The sequence below is a fragment of the Orcinus orca genome, chromosome 3, assembly GCF_937001465.1.
Source record: "Orcinus orca chromosome 3, mOrcOrc1.1, whole genome shotgun sequence".
NCBI lineage: Eukaryota > Metazoa > Chordata > Mammalia > Artiodactyla > Delphinidae > Orcinus > Orcinus orca.
The window spans coordinates 105,667,574-105,688,049 of NC_064561.1; the positions used below are offsets into that span (position 1 = coordinate 105,667,574).

General features: G+C 38.3%; 1 long non-coding RNA gene across 1 annotated transcript in view; it reads left to right on the plus strand.

Moving 5' to 3' along the window:
- The window catches only part of LOC125963895 (uncharacterized), a 29,171-nt gene that overhangs the window by 1,177 nt on the left and 7,518 nt on the right, over positions 1 to 20,476 (plus strand). Inside the window, exon 2 of the long non-coding RNA XR_007476322.1 lies at positions 3,080 to 3,141. This is a non-coding gene — a long non-coding RNA (uncharacterized LOC125963895). The remainder of the gene's footprint in view (positions 1 to 3,079; positions 3,142 to 20,476) is intronic.

Consider the following 20,476-nt stretch of genomic DNA (forward strand, 5'->3'; position numbering starts at 1 on the left):
CCCCAGGTCGGGGCGGCGGTAACCCGAGGCAGGAGGGAGGTTCCGGCTCGGGGGCTGCTGTCCCTGTTCCCCGACTGCTGCGTGAGCGCCCGGCAAGCGGCTGCCGCGACGTCTCCGCTACCTCGGGGAGGGGGCGTGAGGCAAACCCCTCGATTCCGTCTTGCTTTCTCCAAGCTGCTCTCTCTTCCCTCCGGAATCAAAGACCAAACCCAGGGGCCTCCACCCCACCCCTCCACATCTCCCCCTGCCGGCACATCCCGGATCTTTCCAGCGCGGCTGCGGAGTGGCAGGTAGCGGTGTCCCAGAACCCCAGCCCCCGGCTCCCGCTCTGCTGGCGCCTCTCGCACGTACACCTCCACCCCTAAGGCCTGCACAAAGAGCCTTTCACGCTGCCAGCGCCACCCTCCGCGCCGCCCTCCAGACCGGCTGCATTGCTTTTGCCCACCCGCGGCACCAGCGCATTGCCGCTTGGTGAGTGTGCCAGCCTTCGCCGGGGCAGGGCGGCAGTGAACGTGTGCAGGTTGTTCCTGCTCTGCGCTTCGGCACAGGCACAGGTGCGGTCCCTTGTCCCCCCTTCTACCGCTTTCTCTAGCTGTCCACCAGCGGCCACAAAATGCATTCCTTCCTTTGCATAAATGATCTTTGAGTGTCTTCCTAGTATGTCTAAACTGGGGGAGGCGGGCAGTAGTGGTCCTCTGGATTTTCGCTGAAATAAGGAATCCAAAGACCTTTCCTGTCCATCTAAATGTGGCTTGAGTTTGCAGCTTAAGAAAACCCAGGATAACGATTTGGGAATTACGAGGGGAGAGAGGGTTGAGAGAGACATCTAAGACACAGGTGAGGAAGTGTGTTATTAAGAACAAGCCCACGCAATGTTCAAGGAAAGAATCACTTGGGTAAGAGTAGAATGTATGCAGGGCGAGAGGGAAGGGACTAGCTGATCTTCCAAAGTTGAAAATGAGCATCACAGGTATTCAGCAGTAGCTACTGTTCTGTGCAAGGCCTGGGGCGAGCGGGCTGCTTCTCTTTGTCCAGGCAAATAAATATTCAAGTGTCTTGACCTAGGTATTTCACTTTTTGCCCCTTAGGAGTTTCTCCGACCCTCTCTAGCTTTTCTTCACCTTCTGCTCTCGGTCTAACGCTAGAGGCAGCATAGGGCAGGGTAAACAGGGAGGAGTGGGAATCTAGTGAGGAGGGTCCAGGAAGAACTTTCTGAATAGTAGTCTTAGGCAACTGATGTCTTTGGACCTTGGGTCACTATCAAAATGGGTGTGTTAGGGGCAATGGCCGGGTTCCTTCTGGTTCTGAAATCCTATGACGAGAGACATCTCTTCGCACCCTCTCTGTAGGTTCCCTTTTCCCCTTTGAAGCGTTTACCCACCTTGCTTTATCTTCTCCAAATGCCAATCAAATTGAGAAAAAAAAATACTGGGGATGTGTCACGGTAAACGTAAGATACACTGAAAAATGCTCTTTTTGCTATTGAGAATTAAAAAAATAATAACCCTCAGCTCCTGGTCCACAGAAACAAGGAATTTTAATGTCCTCACTTGCTTGCCTTTGAAAAGCCACTCCAGCAATCAGCAGAGCAGCAGACCAGAGCTTTAATTTAGAACGTAAAGGCAAGTCTCCTGTGTTTTTCTTTTTCCTTCCACCAACACAAAGACAAGCTGCCACATAAAATAATGATGAACAAGAGTTCAAAGCAAGACCAGAGAGCCAGCCCAGAGGACGTTTTCTAATGCAGCCCCAGTCCTTCAACACTCCCCTGCTAAAGCTGGCTTTGGACAGCACATAAATAGTAGGCAGAAGCTGCCAGAATCCCCTTCCCCACCCCCTTCCCATAAATATTGGTCAGTGGAATTTGTATTGTCAATCATCATGTAAATGCATTCATCAAATGTTGTCAGTCTTCATGTAAATGCATTCATCAAATCAATACACTAAATTTTTCCTTAGCCTCATACTTTCCAGAATTTTCAATTCACTATTCACTTTGGAATCTTTAGCCTTAGTTCTCCCTCTGGACAACCTTGACTGTTTTGTGTGGAATCTTTTCTGAAACCAAGACAAAAAAAGGTGAAATTTCATAATGAAGTGCTAATTTTCAAACTACAAATCTCTTGCTTCTTCAGTTTTATCAAAAGAATTTTAGAATTGCTTAGCTTTCATAGCAATGCACACTTAAAAAGTTATATATTAAAGAGAATTCTTAAGTACACTTTCATTGGGGAATATAAGTTATTGTTTAAACAATAGTGGTGGAGAAACATTTTTAGCTTTTTTAAATTCTGTTGCTTTCACTTGTATCAATCACACCCACCCTCATAACTGTCCCATTCATATATGCTAAAAACAGTTATATTTCTTATTAGACACTGTATGTTCCACTAGTAAAAGAACATGGCTTATTTTTTCCTCCCAAAATTCTTTATCTTGCTCAATGCTCCATAACTTTTTTCTCTTATTTCATTTTAATCTTTCTTTTTTTTCTCATACCAACCAAAATAAACCAAAGACGGGAATAGAAAAGGGACAAAAAAGTCACCTTCATTGTTTGACTTAGCATTTCTCTACTGACTGTAAAGAAACTTTCTAATGATTCAATGTGTATTTGCACCATCCTCTGAATTTCCACTTAAACGTGATAGAACTTCAGCTTTTAAAATGTTCTGTTAATGTATACATTCAACTCTCCAGTTGTCAAGGTCATAGTTTGCTTACTTTTGATATTTCTAAGTTTTTCCTTTTGCAAATTGGAAGAGTCATCTCAATGATCAAGCACCAAATGAATCCATTTTTCAGTATTTGTTTTCCTTTTTATTGCATGTGTTGTACTTCTTTTCTAGTTTCAGATTAATGCTCAATTTAATATCCTTTATTTACTCATAATGTTTGAGAATTATTATTATTGCTAATAAATTACACTATTTTAAATGTTAGTAGCACCAATAATAAGATTGGTAAGGAATAGAACATATATAAAATAATGCTGGGAGAAAATGCTGTTACACTTTCTACATGTGATTAATTTAGTTAAATGTTATTGAAGTTCATCAAGATCTTTTTTATTTTACAGGATCAGTGTTTAAATTGAGTGAAAACATAAAGGATCTAAGACCTACTTCTATCTGTAAAAGGGTGAGAATTTGCTTTGCTTTTTTCCCTCTATACAAAGATGTAAGACAGCTGTCTTGAACCATCAGCTCATGTGATGGTTGAAGTAAAGAATTCTGGTAAATTGTAAATTTTAAAATGAAACCCCTGGACACATAGCTAATGAACAAAGAAAAATTTTTTTTAAATCCTTCAGAAGATGAAAACTATTACATTCTATCAGCAAAGAAAGCCTGATTTTTTAGAGAAACCCTGCAATTCTAAAGTATTCCTACATACATATACAATAAAGTAGATAAATGAATGTGTATTAAATTAATAAATATTCCTGAAAACATATGTGATAAAAAGAAAGTAGACAATAATCTCCTTGACGTTCTAGGGAAAAAGCTACAATTTTTTGTGGGCTTGCTATTAGAAAAGCTCTTGTCATGAATCGTTTAGCCATCCAGTACAGTGTAAGATAGTAGAACATGGAACAGCAGGGACTGACCTTTTCCCTACTGTATTTGTAGATTTTTTTCAGTTGTAGTCATTAAAGACACCCACACACACACAAATTTTCTAGATCTTGTAATATGTCTTTAACATTAAAAAAAATTTTTATACAATTTTAAAGGTTATTTTCCACTTACAGTTATTACAAAATCTTGGCTATATTTCTCATCTTGTACAATATATCCTTGAGCCTGTCTTATACCCAATAATTTGTACATCCCACTCCCCCACCCCATATTGCCACTCCTCCCATCCCCACTGGTAACCACTAGTTTGTTCTCTATATCTGTGAGTCTGCTTCTTTTTTGTTCTATATAACATTTGTCTTTCTTTGACTTATTTCACTTAGCATAATGCCCTCCAAGTCCATCTATGTTGCTGCAAATAGCAAAATTGTTTTCTTGTTTATGGCTGAGTAGTATTCCACTGTATGTATATACCACCTCTTCTTTATCCATTCGTTTATTGATGGACACTTACGTTGCTTCCATATCTTGGCTATTGTAAATAATGCCACTATAAGCATAGGGGTGCATGTATCTTTTTGAATTAGTGTTTTTGTTTGTTTTTTGGATCTGTACTCAGCAGTGGAATTGCTGGGTCATATGGTAGTTCTATTTTTAGTTTTTTGAGAAACCTCCATACTGTTTTCCACAGTGGCTACACTAATTTACATTCCCACCAACAGTGTACGAGAATTCCCTTTTCTCCACACCCTTGCCAACATTTGTTATTTGTGTTCTTTTTGATGATAGCCATTCTGTCAGGTGTGAAGTGATATCTCATTGTGGTTTTGATTTGCATTTCTCTGATGATTAGTGACGTTGAGCATCTTTTCATGTGCCTATTGGCCATCTGCGTTTCCTCTTTGGAAAAATGTCTATTCGGTTCTGCCCATTTTTAATCAGGTTGTTTGTTTTGTTTTGTTTTTTGATGTTGAGTTGTATGAGCTGTTTATATATGTTGGATATTAACCCCTTATCAGTCATATCATTTGCAAATATTTTCTCCCATTCAGTAGGTTGTCTTTTCATTTTGTTGATTGTTTCCTTTGCTGTGCAAAAGTTTTTAGGTTTAATTAGGTCCCATTTGTTTATTGTACTATAAATCTTAAGAGGCAAAATATATATCCCCCAAATATTCACTTTCTGTTACATTACATTTGCTCTATAAAAGATAAACTTCAAGAAGCTGGAAAAGAACCTTTTAAGAGAGGTAAAAAATTGTAAAGTTACTCTTCTGTGAACCAATTTAGACCTACCATGGTAATTCATAACTTCTTTTAGAGATGAAGTCTCTATTCCCACACTCACCTGTATACAGAGTGGCAAGAACATTATAAAAATATGACAGAATGGAATATGCCAAAATCCTTAAAATGTCATAAAATCTATGACATTTGGGAAATTGGATAACCTCAATTCTAATAGCCAATATTACCAATTAAGAGTTTAAATAATAAAAAAACTAAGTGTGTTCTAATATATGAATGTTATGTTTATACCTACCAATATCAGAGAAAATTTCAAGGAGATATATTTTAATTCAACTTAATAAATTGAAAAAATAATGGGACCAAATGTGTTCAAATAATCACAAATACAAAAATAATAAGTATTTTCCTTTTTCTTCTTTTTTTCTCATATTTCATCATGCCATCCTTTCAAGTTGTCTAAGCCACACAAAGAGACTCAGGCAGTGTTTGTGCCAGAAGTAAGGTTAGATTGGAGCCTGAGAATGAACCCAGGGATGAAAACAGTGCATGTTCATCAGATGTTTTAGTGAAATAAATCTGGCTGAATTCAGGAGTGGGGCTTATTTCACAAGAGTAGGAAAGGATTCTCAGAGGTCAGGCTCTTGCTGTTGAGTTGTTAATGTGCTCTTCAGCTGTCCCAGCTGGGACTGTCCATCAACTAAGAATGTGAGGAATGCATGACTGGTGCAGGGATCTATGTGAAATAGATGAAGTTTCCCTTTCCCCTGCCCCCTGGTAGGGGTGCCACAAGGGAGATGGTGGATATACACCCCCCTCCAGACCCCCCAGTAAACAATCAGCATCCAGGATACGTACTCCTTGTTACAGAAAGGATCATGCACAAATATAATTCCTTTCTTTTAATCCTTCGATTAAGCAAATGATTTTTGAGCACCCACCAGTGAGCCTGGCAATCCTCTAGATCCCGGGGATACTGCTGAAAATAATTCAGACAAGGCTCTGAAGAATGTACATTCGGATGGTGGGAAAATAAACAGGTAAACAAATCAATAAACAAAATAACTTTAATAATGCTATAGAGTTTAAGGAACAGGGTGCATGTTAGCAACAAGGGTGAGAAGGAGTCACCATTAATGGAAAGGGCTTTCTGAGATATCATGGAAAGGCCTGTAATAATATGGGGGAAAGGGTTCTAGGCAGAGGTCAGGGTCTCAAGGTATGAACAATCTTTCAGTGTTCAAGGAATGGAAAAAACTATGGCAAAAAGTATTTTACCTGGGAGAATTTTTAGCAATCTAAGGCAGACTTCTTTGGCACTTGAATGAGGGAGATTTCTTGGTTGTTCCCAAACCTCAGGAAGGTAAGAAACAGAAGAAGCATTTATTTAATTACTATTAGGAGTGACACCTTGTGTCTGACTCCGACGTAGGTGGGACTGGTTGGGCTCTAAGTGCACTCTCATAACCTCTCTCTGAAGCACAGATTGTTCTCATTTTGTAGATGAGGAAATTCAGATCAAAAGATTGAAAAACCTGCCCAAAGATACATAATAAGTGGGTGGTACAGGATTTGAACCAAGTTTTTCTGATTCTAAAGTACAGTTTTTTTCCATTAGACTTCATCGCTCTATGTTATTTATGGACAGTCCTGGCGTTAGAATGCACAGAGATTCATCATAAAGTTTTTGCGCCCCTGACAAATAAAATGAGTGTAATTAATAGGAGAATTAAAAGGTGAACTAATTGGGAAAAAACATTAAGAATTACTTTTAGAAATTTAAAATTAAAAATGTAGTCCTCTTCTAGCCCAATCAAGAATCTCTCCTCAGTAGTGCAGAGAGCCAAAGATTTTCTCAACTCATACTCTGCCGCTCTATATAGCTTTTGTCAAGACTTGAATGAACTTTCTTCACTTGATTAAATGTCCAGTAGCCTATGGCTTGATCACAGGAGTACAGGTTTGATGCACACTCTTTCAATGGGATGCCTATACGTTTCTAGGGAATTCACAAGCAGAATTATCTTATGGATATAATCGTGCCTGTTTCACAACGTAGCTCGTGCCATTTCCTTAGTAAGGGCTGTGCGACTATGGAAATGCATGAGTGGTGTCCATGGTGCCAGGTACACAATAATATTAGTGGTTTCCTACAAAATCCAGAGCCTGGAAGGAACACGAGAGGTAATTATGTGGAAAAAGTCTGATATAATCACATTGGAAAATAATCCGAGTTATCAATGCACAACTTCATTACTGTACCCATTATTACTTTTAACAGAGAGCTAGTACTGTTTTATCCACTGTTCATTCATTCAGTCAGTTGGTTATTGAGCCAATCCTTGTTTCCATAAACATTTACTGAACTACATACTATGTGTCCGTACTCTTCTAGGCACTAGAGATATATCGGTGAAAGAAAAAAGAGTTAAGAACTGAGAAATATATCAATGAATGAATCATAAAAATCCTCCCACCTAGAAGGAGAGACAGAAAATAAACATAAACATGAGGACGTTGTAGAGTATATTAAAAGTAGTAACATGCTCTGGGAAAAATAGAACATGATAGCGAGATATGGAATGCTGGTTTTTATGTATAGTTTTCAAAAGGGTGGTTAAGGTGGGCTTGGCTGAGAAAGTGACATTTGAGCAAAGACTTGGAGGAGTTGATTGAGTGACCCACGCAACTATCTGAAGGGAGTTCAAGGCAGAAGCAACAGCCAGTGCAAAGATTCTTAGGCAGGAGCATACCTGGCATTTTTGAGAACGAGAAGAGAGGCCAGTTTTGTCAGAATGGAGTGAGCAAGGGAGAGTTATGAGTTTAGATACATTAAGCGGCCCCAGATCACAGAGAACTTCAAGACAATTGTAAGGAGTCTAACTGAATTTGGGAACCCTAGGAGAATTCTGAGCAGATGAACGACTTGATTTGAATTTTAGGAGTTCACTCCTGTAGTTTTGCTGAGAATTTACTATGACCAGGCAAAGGTGGAAGCTGGGAGTCCATTGGGATGGTTATTTCAATAATCTGTGTAAGAGACGATAGCAGGTCAGACCAATAGTGGTAGCAAAGGAATTGCTTAGAAGTGGCTTGATTCTGGATATATTTGGATGTTTGAATCAAAAGGCTTTCTTGATAGATCAGATGGAGATGTTAGGGAGTAGTCAAGGATCCCTCTAAAGCTTTTGGCCTGAGGCACCATCAAGATAGAATGCCATCAACTGAGCTGAGTTGGAACAGGTTGGAAAGACAAAATGCACCAGTTAAGGAGATGATTTTATTCAGTCTGTTGCAGTAAGGAGAAAGTTCATTAATGAGGACCATCTCAAAAACAAGGAAGGGGCCTTGAGGGAGAGGCAGGTACAAAATGGAGTCATCAGGTCATCTTATGGGAGTCATGAGGAAGGATGGAGAGGGATCTTTCTCATCTGATTCATTTGAGGAAGAGTGGAGGTGAGTTATCTTGATATATTTGAGGGCAGGGTGGTGCTTCATGGTGAGCCATTTCTTCAAACACAAAAGAGTGGGAGCAGAGGGCTCAGGTAAAGTTAAATATTGTCTGTGAGGAAAAGTAAGAGTTTAGTTTTGGACTTATTAGGTTTAAGATTTCTGTTAGATTTCCTGGTGAAAATCTCTTCAATATTTCTTTGCCTGACATCAAGATGTTTGCTGTATCCAGCCCTGAATTCTCACACTGCATGTAAAAACATGTAATTTGAATAATCAATTTTATTTCATTTCAGTAAACAGATGAAGTCTCTGAATTATTTTTTTATTGTATAAGTATTTTTGTTTTTGTTTTTGTTTTTTGCGGCACATGGGCCTCTCATTGTTGTGGCCTCTCCCGTTGCGGAGCACAGGCTCCGGACGCGCAGGTTCAGTGGCCATGGCTCACGGTCCCAGCCGCTCCGCGGCATGTGGGATCTTCCCGGACCGGGACACGAACCTGTGTCCCCTGCATCGGCAGGCGGACTCTCAACCACTGTGCCACCAGGGAAGCCCAGTATTTTTGTTCTTAACAGCCTTCATATTACTAAAATTATTTTAATGAAATTGGAACCAAATTTTCCTTTATCTGACACTTCAGATATTCCACATCTCAGTGATGGGATCCATGGATCACGAAAGACTGTAGGGTACTGGTCATGATTGATTTCATATTCACACCTACTTATGTGTATCATATGTTCTTTCCCCTGTAGGTCCAGTAAATTAGAAAAAACATACCTATCTTTAGTAAATTTGCCTAAAGATACATGAAAACCTTTTTGATATCTATATACAATAAAATACATAAAATGGTTCATTTGATTATAGTGTTAGAGGTTAATGGTCTGGATTTTTCTCACATGTCCTGCCAACACCTAGAGTGCCTCATGTTTCATATGAAATTCAGGACAGCCAATCTGATCAAAGCAGTCAGAGAAATGGTAGGAAATGTAGGCCTTTTGGGGAAAAGACTAGAAAAGAGTAGATTGTAAATTATATGTATATGGAATGAGAAAAGAGTGACGATAGAGAAGTTTTAGGTAGGAAAGAACATGTTGAGTTTAGAAATCTTAGAAGTTAAATTTAAGGAACAAAAGATTAAAAGAGTGAGAACAAACTATACTTTGGTCCAAGGACAAAAGGCACTTGTGAAATGTTATAAAATATTATAAACAAGCTTTGTTTGCAGGTTTGGGAATCTGATTTAGACTATCCCCTTTATTTTGGGGAAAGAATGACTTGATTTTAAAGTAATCCATACTTGGGATATCTTTTGTATTACCTGCTTTTGGCTTTAGAAAGGCAATAATTGTAACTAAATTCTATTAATTAACATAGGAAATTAGCTCAGAAACCAATATAAACTTCACTATTATCTCACTGAATTCTCATAACAATCTTACAATCTGATATCATTATTTTCTGCATTGTACAGATAAGAAATTTAGAAGGTGAGGTAACTTACTAAGTCATGCTACCCACCCTCCCCTCACCCCACCCTCCGCCCCAGGAAAAACAAGGAAGTTGAAGAGGTAGGATTCAAACCCACGTCTATGACTCTAAAGTCTCTTATAGAGCTGCCATATGATCCAGCAATCCCAATCCAGACAAAACTATAAGTCAAAAATGTACATACACCCCTATGTTCATAACAGCACTATTTACAATAGCCAAGACATGGAAGCAAACTAAATGTCCACCAACAGAAGAATGGATAAAGAAGATGTGGTACATATATACAATGGAATACTACTCAGCAATAAAAAAGAATGAAATAATGCTATTTGCAGCAACATGGATTGATTTAGAGATTATCATACTAAGTGAAGTAAGTCAGAAAGAGAAAGACAAATACCATGGTATCACTTATATGTGGAATTTAAAACATGATACAAATGAACCTATCTTCAAAACAGAAATAGACTCACAGACACAGAGAACAGACTTGTGGTTGCAAAGGGGGAGGTGGGGTGGGAGAGGGATGGATTGGGAGTTTTGAATTAGCAGATGCAAACTATTATATATAGAATGGAGAAACAACAAGGTCCTACTGTATAGCACAGGGAACTATATTCAACATCCTGTGATAAACAATAATGGCAAAGAATGTAAAAAAGAATATATACATAGGTAAAGCTGAATCACTTTGCTGTACAGCAGAAACTAACACAACATTGTAAATCAACTATACCTCAATTTAAAAAAAAAAGCCTCAAGTCAATCTTTCTCTTTTATTTTCCTAAAAATAACTCAAGAGAGGGCAGACAGCAAAAGCAAGAACTATAATCCTGCAGCCTGTGGAACGAAAACCACATTAACAGAAAGATAGACAAGATGAAAAGGCAGAGGGCTATGTACCAGATGAAGGAACAAGATAAAACCCCAGAAAAACAACTAAATGAAGTGGAGATAGGCAACCTTCCAGAAAAAGAATTCAGAATAATGACAGTGAAGATGATCCAGGACCTCAGAAAAAGAATGGACGTAAAGATCAAGAAGATGCAAGAAATGTTTAACAAAGACCTAGAAGAATCAAAGAACAAACAAACAGAGATGAACAATACAATAACTGAAATGAAAACTACACTAGAAGGAATCAATAGCAGAATAACTGAGGCAGAAGAACGGATAAGTGACCTGGAAGACAGAATGGTGGAATCCACTGCTGCTGAACAGAATGAAGAAAAAAGAATGAAAAGATATGAAGACAGCCTAAGAGACCTCTGGGACAACATTAAACACAACAACATTCGCATTATAGGGGTCTCAGAAGGAGAAGACAGAGGCAAAGGACCCGAGAAAATATTTGAGGAGATTATAGTTGAAAACTTCCGTAACATGGGAAAATAAATAGCCACCCAAGTCCAGGAAGTGCAGCGAGTGCCATACAGGATAAACCCAAGGAGAAACATACCGAGACACATAGTAATCAAATTGGCAAAAATTAAAGACAAAGAAAAATTATTGGAAGCAGCAAGGGAAAAATGACAAATAACATACAAGGGAACACCCATAAGGTTAACAGCTGATTTCTCAGCAGAAACTCTACAAGCCAGAAGGCAGTGGCATGATATACTTAAAGTGATGAAAGGGAAGACGCTACAACCAAGATTACTCTACCTGGCAAGGATCTCATTCAGATTTGATGGGGAAATCAAAATCTTAACAGACAAGCAAAAGCTAAGAGAACTCAGCACCACCAAACCAGCTCCACAACAAATGCTAAAGGAACTTCTCTAAGTGGGAAACACTAGAGAAGAAAAGGACCTACAAAAACAAACCCAAAACAATTAAGAAAATGGTCATAGGAACATACATGTCGATAATTACCTTAAACGTGAATGGATTAAATGCTCCAACCAAAAGACACAGGCTTGCTGAATGGATACAAAAACAAGACCCATATATATGCTGTCTACAAGAGACCCACTTCAGACCTAGGGACACATACAGACTGAAGGTGAGAGGATGGAAAACGTTATTCCATGCAAATGAAATCAAAAGAAAGCTGGAGTAGCAATACTCATATCAGATAAAATAGACTTTAAAATAAAGAATGTTACAAGAGACAAGGAAGGACACTACATAATGATCAAGGGATTAATCCAAGAAGAAGATATAACAATTATAAATATATATGCACCCAACACAGGAGCACCTCAATACATAAGGCAACTGCTAACAGCTATAAAAGGGGAAATCGGGCTTCCCTGGTGGTGCAGTGGTTGAGAGTCCACCTGCTGATGCAGGGGACATGCGTTCGTGCCCCGGTCTGGGAAGATCCCACATGCCGCAGAGCGGCTGGGCCCGTGAGCCATGGCCACTGAGCCTGTGCGTCCAGAGCCTGTGCTCCACAATGGGAGAGGCCACAGCAGTGAGAGGCCCGCGTACCGCAAAAAAAAAAAAAAAAAAGAGGAAATCAACAGTAACACAATAATAGTGGGGGACTTTAACACCTCATGTACACCAATGGACAGATCATCCAAAATGAAAATAAATAAGGAAACAGAAGCTTTAAATGACACAATAGACCAGATAGATTTAATTGATATTTATAGGCCATTCCATCCAAAAACAGCAAATTACACTTTCTTCTCAAGTGTGCATGGAACATTCTCCAGGATAGATCACATCTTAGGTCACAAATCAAGCCTCAGTAAATTTAAGAAAATTGAAATCATGTCAAGCATCTTTACTGACCACAACGCTATGAGATTAGAAATGAATTACAGGGTAAAAAATGTAAAAAACACAAACACATGGAGGCTAAACACTACATTACTAAATAACCAAGAGATCACTGAAGAAATCAAAGAGGAAATTAAAAAATACCTAGAGACAAATGACAATGAAAACACGATGGTCCAAAACCTGTGGGATGCAGCAAAAGCAGTTCTAAGAGGGAAGTTTATATCTATACAAGCCTACCTCAAGAAACAACAAAAATCTCAAATAGACAATCTAACCTTACACCTAAAGGAACCAGAGAAAGAAGAAAAAAAAAACCCAAAGTTAGCAGAAGGAAAGAAATCATAAAGGTCAGAGCAGAAATAAATGACATCAATAAATTGATCAATAAAACTAAATGCTGGTTCTTTGAGAAGATAAACAAAATGCATACACCATTAGCCAGACTCATCAAGAAAAAGAGGGAGAGGACCCAAATCAATAAAATTAGAAATGAAAAAGGAGAAGTTACAACAGACACCGCAGAAATACAAAGCCTCCTAAGAGAATACTACAAGCAACTCTATGCTAATAAAATGGACAACCTGGAAGAAATGGACAAATTCTTAGAAAGGTATAACCTTCCAAGACTGAACCAGGAAGAAATAGAAAATATGAACAGACCAATCACAAGTAATGAAATTGAAACTGTGATTAAAAATCTTCCAACAAACAAAAGTCCAGGACCAGATGGCTTCACAGGTGAATTCTATCAAACATTTAGAGAAGAGCTAACACCCATCCTTCTCACACTCTTCCAAAATATTGCAGAGGAAGGAACACTCTGAAACTCATTCTATGAGGCCACCATAACCCTGATACCAAAACCAGACAAAGATACTACAAAAAAAAAAAAAATTACAGACCAATATCACTGATGAATATAGATGCAAAAATCCTCAACAAAATACTAGCAAACAGAATCCAACAACACATTAAAAGGATCATACACCATGATCAAGTGGGATTTATCCCAGGGATGCAAGGATTCTTCAATATACGCAAATCAATCAATGTGATACACCATTTTAACAAATTGAAGGATAAAAACCATATGATCATCTCAAAAATGTAGAAAAAGCTTTTGACAAAATTCAACACCCATTTATGATAAAAACTCTCCAGTAAGAGGGCATAGAGGGAACCTACCTCAACATAATAAAGGCCATATACGACAAACCACAGAAAACATCATTCTCAATGGTGAAAAACTGAAAGCATTTCCTCTAAGATCAGGAACAAGACAAGGATGTCCACTCTCACCACTATTATTCAACATAGTTTTGCAAGTCCTAGCCATGGCAATCAGAGAAGAAAAAGAAATAAAAGGAATACAAATTGGAAAAGAAGAAGGAAAACTGTCACTGTTTGCAGATGACATTATACTATACATAGAGAATCCTAAAGATGCCACCAGAAAACTACTAGAGCTAATCAATGAATTTGGTAAAGTTGCAAGATACAAAATTAATGCACAGAAATCTCTTGCATTCCTATACACTAATGATGAAAAATCTGAAAGAGAAATTAAGGAAACACTTCTATTTACCATTGCAACAAAAAGAATAAAATACCTAGGAATAAATCTACCTAGGGAGACAAAAGACCTGTATGCAGAAAACTATAAGACACTGATGAAAGAAATTAAAGATGATACCAACAGATGGAGAGATATACCATGTTCTTGGATTGGAAGAATCAATATTGTGAAAACGAGTATACTGCCCAAAGCAATCTACAGATTCAATGCAATCCCTATCAAATCACCAGTGGCGTTTTTTACAGAACTAGAGCAAAAAATCTTAAAATTTGTATGGAGACACAGAAGACCCCGAATAGCCAAAGCAGTGGAAAAAAATGGAGCTGGAGGAATCAGACTCCCTGACTTCAGACTATACTACAAATCTACAGTAATGAAGACAATATGGTACTGGCACAAAAACAGAAACATAGATCAATGGAACAAGATAGAAAGCCGAGAGATAAACCCACACACCGATGGTCAACTAATTGATGACAAAGGAGGCAAGGATATACAATGGAGAAAAGACAGTCTCTTCAATAAGTGGTGCTGGGAAAACTGGACAGCTACATGTAAAAGAATGAAATTAGAACACTCCTTAACACCGTACACAAAAATAAACTCAAAATGGATTCAAGACCTAAATGTAAGACTGGACACTATAAAACTCTTAGAGGAAAATATAGGAAGAACACTCTTTGACGTAAATCACAGCAAGATCCTTTTTGATCCACCTCCTAGATTAAGGGAAATAACAACAAAAATAAACAAATGGGACCTAATGAAACTTAAAAGCTTTTGCACAGCAAAGGAAACCATAAACAAGACGAAAAGACAACCCTCAGAATGGGAGAAAATGTTTGCAAACAAAACGACGGACAATGGATTAATCTCCAAAATATATAATCAGCTCATGCAGCTCAATATTAAAGAAACAAACAACACAATCCAAAAATGGGCAGAAGACCTAAATAGACATTTCTCCAAAGAAGACATACAGATGGCCAAGAAGCACATGAAAAGCTGCTCAACATCACTAATTATTAGAGAAATGCAAATCAAAAGTACAATGACGTATCACCTCACACCAGGTAGAATGGGCAACATCAGAAAATCTACAAACAACAAATGCTGGAGAGGGTGTGGAGAAAAGGGAACCCTCTTGCACTGTTGGTGGGAATGTAAATTGATACTGCCACTATGGAGAACAGTATGGAGGTTCCTTAAAAAACTAAAAGTAGAATTACCATATGATCCAGCAATCCCACTACTGGGCATATACCCAGAGAAAACCATAATTCAAAAAGACACATGCACCCCAATATTCATTGCAGCACTATTTACAATAGCCTGGTCACGGAAGCAAGCTAAATGCCCATCAACAGACGAATGGATAAAGAAGAAGTGGTACATATATATATACAATGGAGTATTACTCAGCCAGAAAAAGGAACGAAATTGAGTCATTTGTTGAGACATGGATGGATCTAGAGACTGTCATACAGAGTAAAGTAAGTCAGAAAGAGAAAAACAAATATTGTATATAAACGCATGTATGTGGAACCTAGAAAAATGGTACAGATGAACTGGTTTGCAGGGCAGAAGTTGAGACACAGATATAGAGAACAAATGTATGGACACCAAGGGGGGAAAGCCATGGTGGGTGGGGATGGTGGTGTGCTGAATTGGGCAATTGGGATTGACATGTATACACTGATGTGTATAAAACTGATGACTAATAAGAACCTGTTGTATAAAAAAATAAATTAAATTAAATTTAAAAAAACTCAATAAAATGTACCTTGATGGGATTTTTTTCTTTCTTTCTTTTTTTTTTTTTGTTATCCTTCAGAGGATGTTTCTAATCAGGAGGGTTAAAAGCCATAAAGTAATTTGACATTTTAAATTGGATAGAAGAAAGAACTTTGTTATGTACCTTTTATTACTGTCCTTTGTTCTGAGAATAAGAGGTAATTGACAGAACACTTGAAGCTTTCCAATCATCTACCCTCCCATGTCTGGTTTGATAAGTATGTAGTTTGCATATACATACTATAACTTAGAGCTGTAAGAATTCATGCTATATTGAGGTGACTTGTGTCATCATTGTTTTAAGGTTTTTGTTTTTGTTTTTGCGGTACACGGGCCTCTCACTGTTGTGGCCTTTCCCGTTGCGGAGCACAGGCTCCGGACGCGCAGGCTCAGCGGCCATGTCTCATGGGCCCAGCCACTCCGCGGCATGTGGGATCTTCCTGGACCGGGGCACGAACCCACATCCCCTGCATCGGCAGGCGGACTCTCAACCACTGTGCCACCAGGGAAGCCCTGTTTTAGGGTTTTTAAAAATAGACTTGATTGTATCATAACTGTATAAATTCTTAACTGATTCACAGAAGAGTGCTAAGCTTGGTAGTTTTTTATATCTACATTGTAGACAGTTAATCATGTATTATTTTGTAGTTCTTGGACATAAACAAAAATTTTATTTATTGACTAAATATGTTTATAGGGAAAGTAGAGACTTTCTGGTTTATTATGTTAACACATCTTATTAATAAAACTAAATAATCACAGAATGATAGAGAAAGGAAATGAATGATGTCACATCAAAAATATATGCAATGTAATATATCTGTCAGCTTTTTTGCTATGGGTCTGAAGGATGAGTCTGAAGGAAAGATGTTATTCAGAAAAATGCTTATTGAGAAACACTTGGTGCTGGAAGAGCAATTCACTTTATTTTCTGTTTATTGTTCTCAAGTCTCCACAGTTTAGTAGCATATATTTTTATTAGTTTGCATTATGCAGCATGTTCACAAGAAAGAGACACAAAGATGCACTGAAACAAAGCAAACAGGAAAGTGGATAGGCAGATACACAATAGAAAAAAGAATTCAGAACATTCGAGATTTTACTAAGTAGGGGAACTGGTTGCATGCTGTAGCTAAAATCTATGAGAAAGAGATAATTCAGAATTCAGCATAAGCCTCTCTTTGTGATAAAACATATCAGGGCTAGTTTCAGTGTTCCAGATTAATTTCCCTCTCACGAAAGCATATTTACCGGCCTGCCATTGTCATAGTTCTCCTTCTCAAAATTAAATTCCTTTTAGCTAGCATTTTCCTGTGGAAAATATACATAACAGTGTGCCTAGATGGAATTCAGAGGAGAACAAAAGATAAGAAAAGTTTTCCAGGTCATGAAAGTCAAACATAAAGACTGTGCTCTGAACTTCAGAGCCTATAATTCATGTGTTTTTTCCTCATTAGGTAGCTCAGTGGATCGCAAAGCGAGATCCTGCTTGTATGAGCAGCTTCAGTATCACCTGAGAACTTGTTAGAGATGCAAGTTCTCTGGCCTCACCTGGGGTCTACTGAATCAGAACATCTGAGAGTGGGGTCCAGCAACCTGTGTTTTAACAAACCCTTCAAATGATTCTGGTTCATGTTGTGAGAACTTTGGGGTTGGGCCCTTGCTAATTCACAGTGTAGCTCTTAAAACAGTAGCAAAGGTACCAGTTGGAAACTATTAAGAAATTCAGATTCTTGGGCCCTGCGCCAGATCCAGGGAATCAGAATGTGCATTTTAACTAGATCCTCAGATGATTTCTCTGCATGTTAAATTTTGGGAAGCGCAGGGCTAGCCATTCTCTCATGGTTTTCAGCCTTGGGTGCATAATGAAACCACCTGGGGATGTTTAAAAACTAACTCCAAGGCTTCCCTGGTGGTGCAGTGGTTAAGAATCCACCTGCCAATGCAGGGGACACAGGTTTGAGCCCTGGTCCGGGAAAAATCCCTACATGCCGCAGAGCAACTAAGCCCATGCACAACTACTGAAGCCCGAGCGCCTAGAGCCTGTGCTCTGCAAGAAGAGAAGGCACTGCAATGAGAAGCCTGCTTGCCACAACTAAAGAAAGCCCACGTGCAGCACCGAAGACCCAATGCAGCGAAAAATAAATAAATAAATTTATTTTAAAAAAAAGGCTACCTCCAGAGATTCTGATTTAATTGTCCTGGGATGTTGTCTAGACACCAGGGATTTTTTTTCAAAGCTCCCTGGGTGATTCTAGTGGGCAGGCAAGGTTGAGAACCACTCCTTTAAGCTCTCAAACAGAGTTTATTTACTTTTGTTTTTGACAAGCTTCTTTATATGATTTTCAACTTTGCAGGATATCTTAATCTTCAGCTACATAGTAGAAGAAGAATATCCCGGGTAAGAGAAGTGATTATTTCACTTTACTCTGAATGATCATATCACACCCAAAGCACTGCCTTTAGCTCTGGGCTCCCTTCTGGAGAAGAATGTAGAAAAACTAGAGCATGTTTAGAGGGGTTGGACCAAGAGAAGCAATGCAAATCATTCCTCTGAGAATTTATAAATTCCTCAGGAATTTATAATGTTTAGGCAGCCGGAATGATCTTTTTAAGCATAAATCAGGTTTCATCACGTTCATGCCTGTCACTTGCCTTTGGATTTGGAAAGAAATCTAAGCCTTTTACCAAGTCCCTACATGATCTGGTGCTGCGTACCTCTTCCACCTCACCTCACGCTCCTTGCTCCTCTCATTTCTCACCTCTCCAGCCACTGTTGTGTTCCTAGGTCACTTTGAGAGTTTTCTCACCTGAGAGGAAATTCACCTTCTGTTCCTTCTGCCTAAAGTGATTTTCCCTTGGCTTTTCCCATGGATGGAGCTTCAACTTTCAGGTCTCTACTCAGATACGGTGCTTCCTCATGTACTCGGTCTCTCCTAGTACCTTTCCGGAACAAAAGCCTAGTTAGGTTCTGCCCGATAACTCCTGTGATCTGTAATTATCTTGTTTACTTATTTACTTTCTTGTTTATTATCTTCCTTCCTAGAATGTGAGTTTGATGAGGACAGGGACCTTATTGGATTTATTCATTACTATAATCCCAGTGTCTAGAGTGGTGCCCAGCACAAAGTAGGGGGTAAATAATAATTCACTGAATGGCTGAAAAATGAAGGAAAAGAGAAAATTTTGGGTACCATGATAGTTATTTTCAAATATTTAAAAAACTGTAACTGGAAAGGAGTTCAGATTTGAATGGCTATCACTAAAACCAAAAGATGAACATTGTAAGGGGACTAATAGATAAAAAAAATTCACAAAGCTGAAAGGAGCAATAGGCAGCCAGAGGAAGAATTAAGTTGTCATAGTAGATGCGTACAGGATTCAGGTGGTTGGCATTCGACAGAGTTGTCAATGAGGAGAATTGAACATTTGCAAGGTGATTGGTTTCAATGATCACTGATGTCCTATTCAATCTCATGACTCTAAGAAAAAGAAAATGAAGGAGGGCTGCTAGGGACAGGTGCAATGTCAGTGTTGAGAAGATAGAGCAGATGGAGAAAGGCAGGAACATTTCAAAAGTCAGGCTCAAGACTTGAAAAGGACTATAATAGAGCCTGATTTTTGTGTGTGTGTTAGAGCAAACAGCTCTATGCTCATCAGTAGCTCTGAAGGCTACCACTACATCACTGCACAATATCATTCATAGAAACATTTATATTTTCCTTTTTAAACAGTGTGACATATTCATTGTCATTTTTCACTTTGTAAAAATACTGTAAATGTTGCATATTTTATTCATCATTTGCCTTTACTATTTCTATGGCTTTTGAGTATACATCATATAAGTAATCATTTATGAAACCAATCTTATATGAATATCTTTGAAGTGAAATATTCGTGCACCCTTATGATTAGGCTATAAAGATAAATTCCTAGTAATGAAAATAATAGTTTCACGGGTATTCAAGTATTTAAGGCTTTAATGATAGTTATTTATAATGATAAATTTGAGTCGTTAATATTCTTTGTTTAAAGAGTCAGGTAAAGTCAGTGATTTATTTTGGAAAGAATTCTACCCAACATAATTAAAAGAGTTTGGGCGTGTAAAATTATGAAGTCAACTTTCAAAAAAAGTCAATTATCCAGCTATGTCTATTCACCAAGGGTCCCATAGCCTACATGCTACACTCTTTGTCTAAATTCTTTTTTTTCTTTTGGCCGCACCGGACAGCTTGCGGGATCTTAGTTCCCTAACCAGGGATCAAACCTGGGCCATCACAGTGAAACCGCTGAGTCCCAACCATTGGACCGCCAGGGAATTCCCTTGTCTAAATTTGTTACAGGGATTTATATTGATTGAATAGAAATGTGTTTAATACTATAGATAATATACATATAATCTCATTGGCCTTATTTGCACTGTCTACTCCATCGGTGGAAATGCACTGTCATAATTAAGTTGAACTCTTTTCTAGTAAGGAAAAAGAGATTATTGGGTTAAAATATTTCACTCATTGCTCTGTACTGTATCCATATATTGAATAGGTGTTTCAACCTTCACTTCATTTTTTTTTTTTTTTTTTTGCGTACGCGGG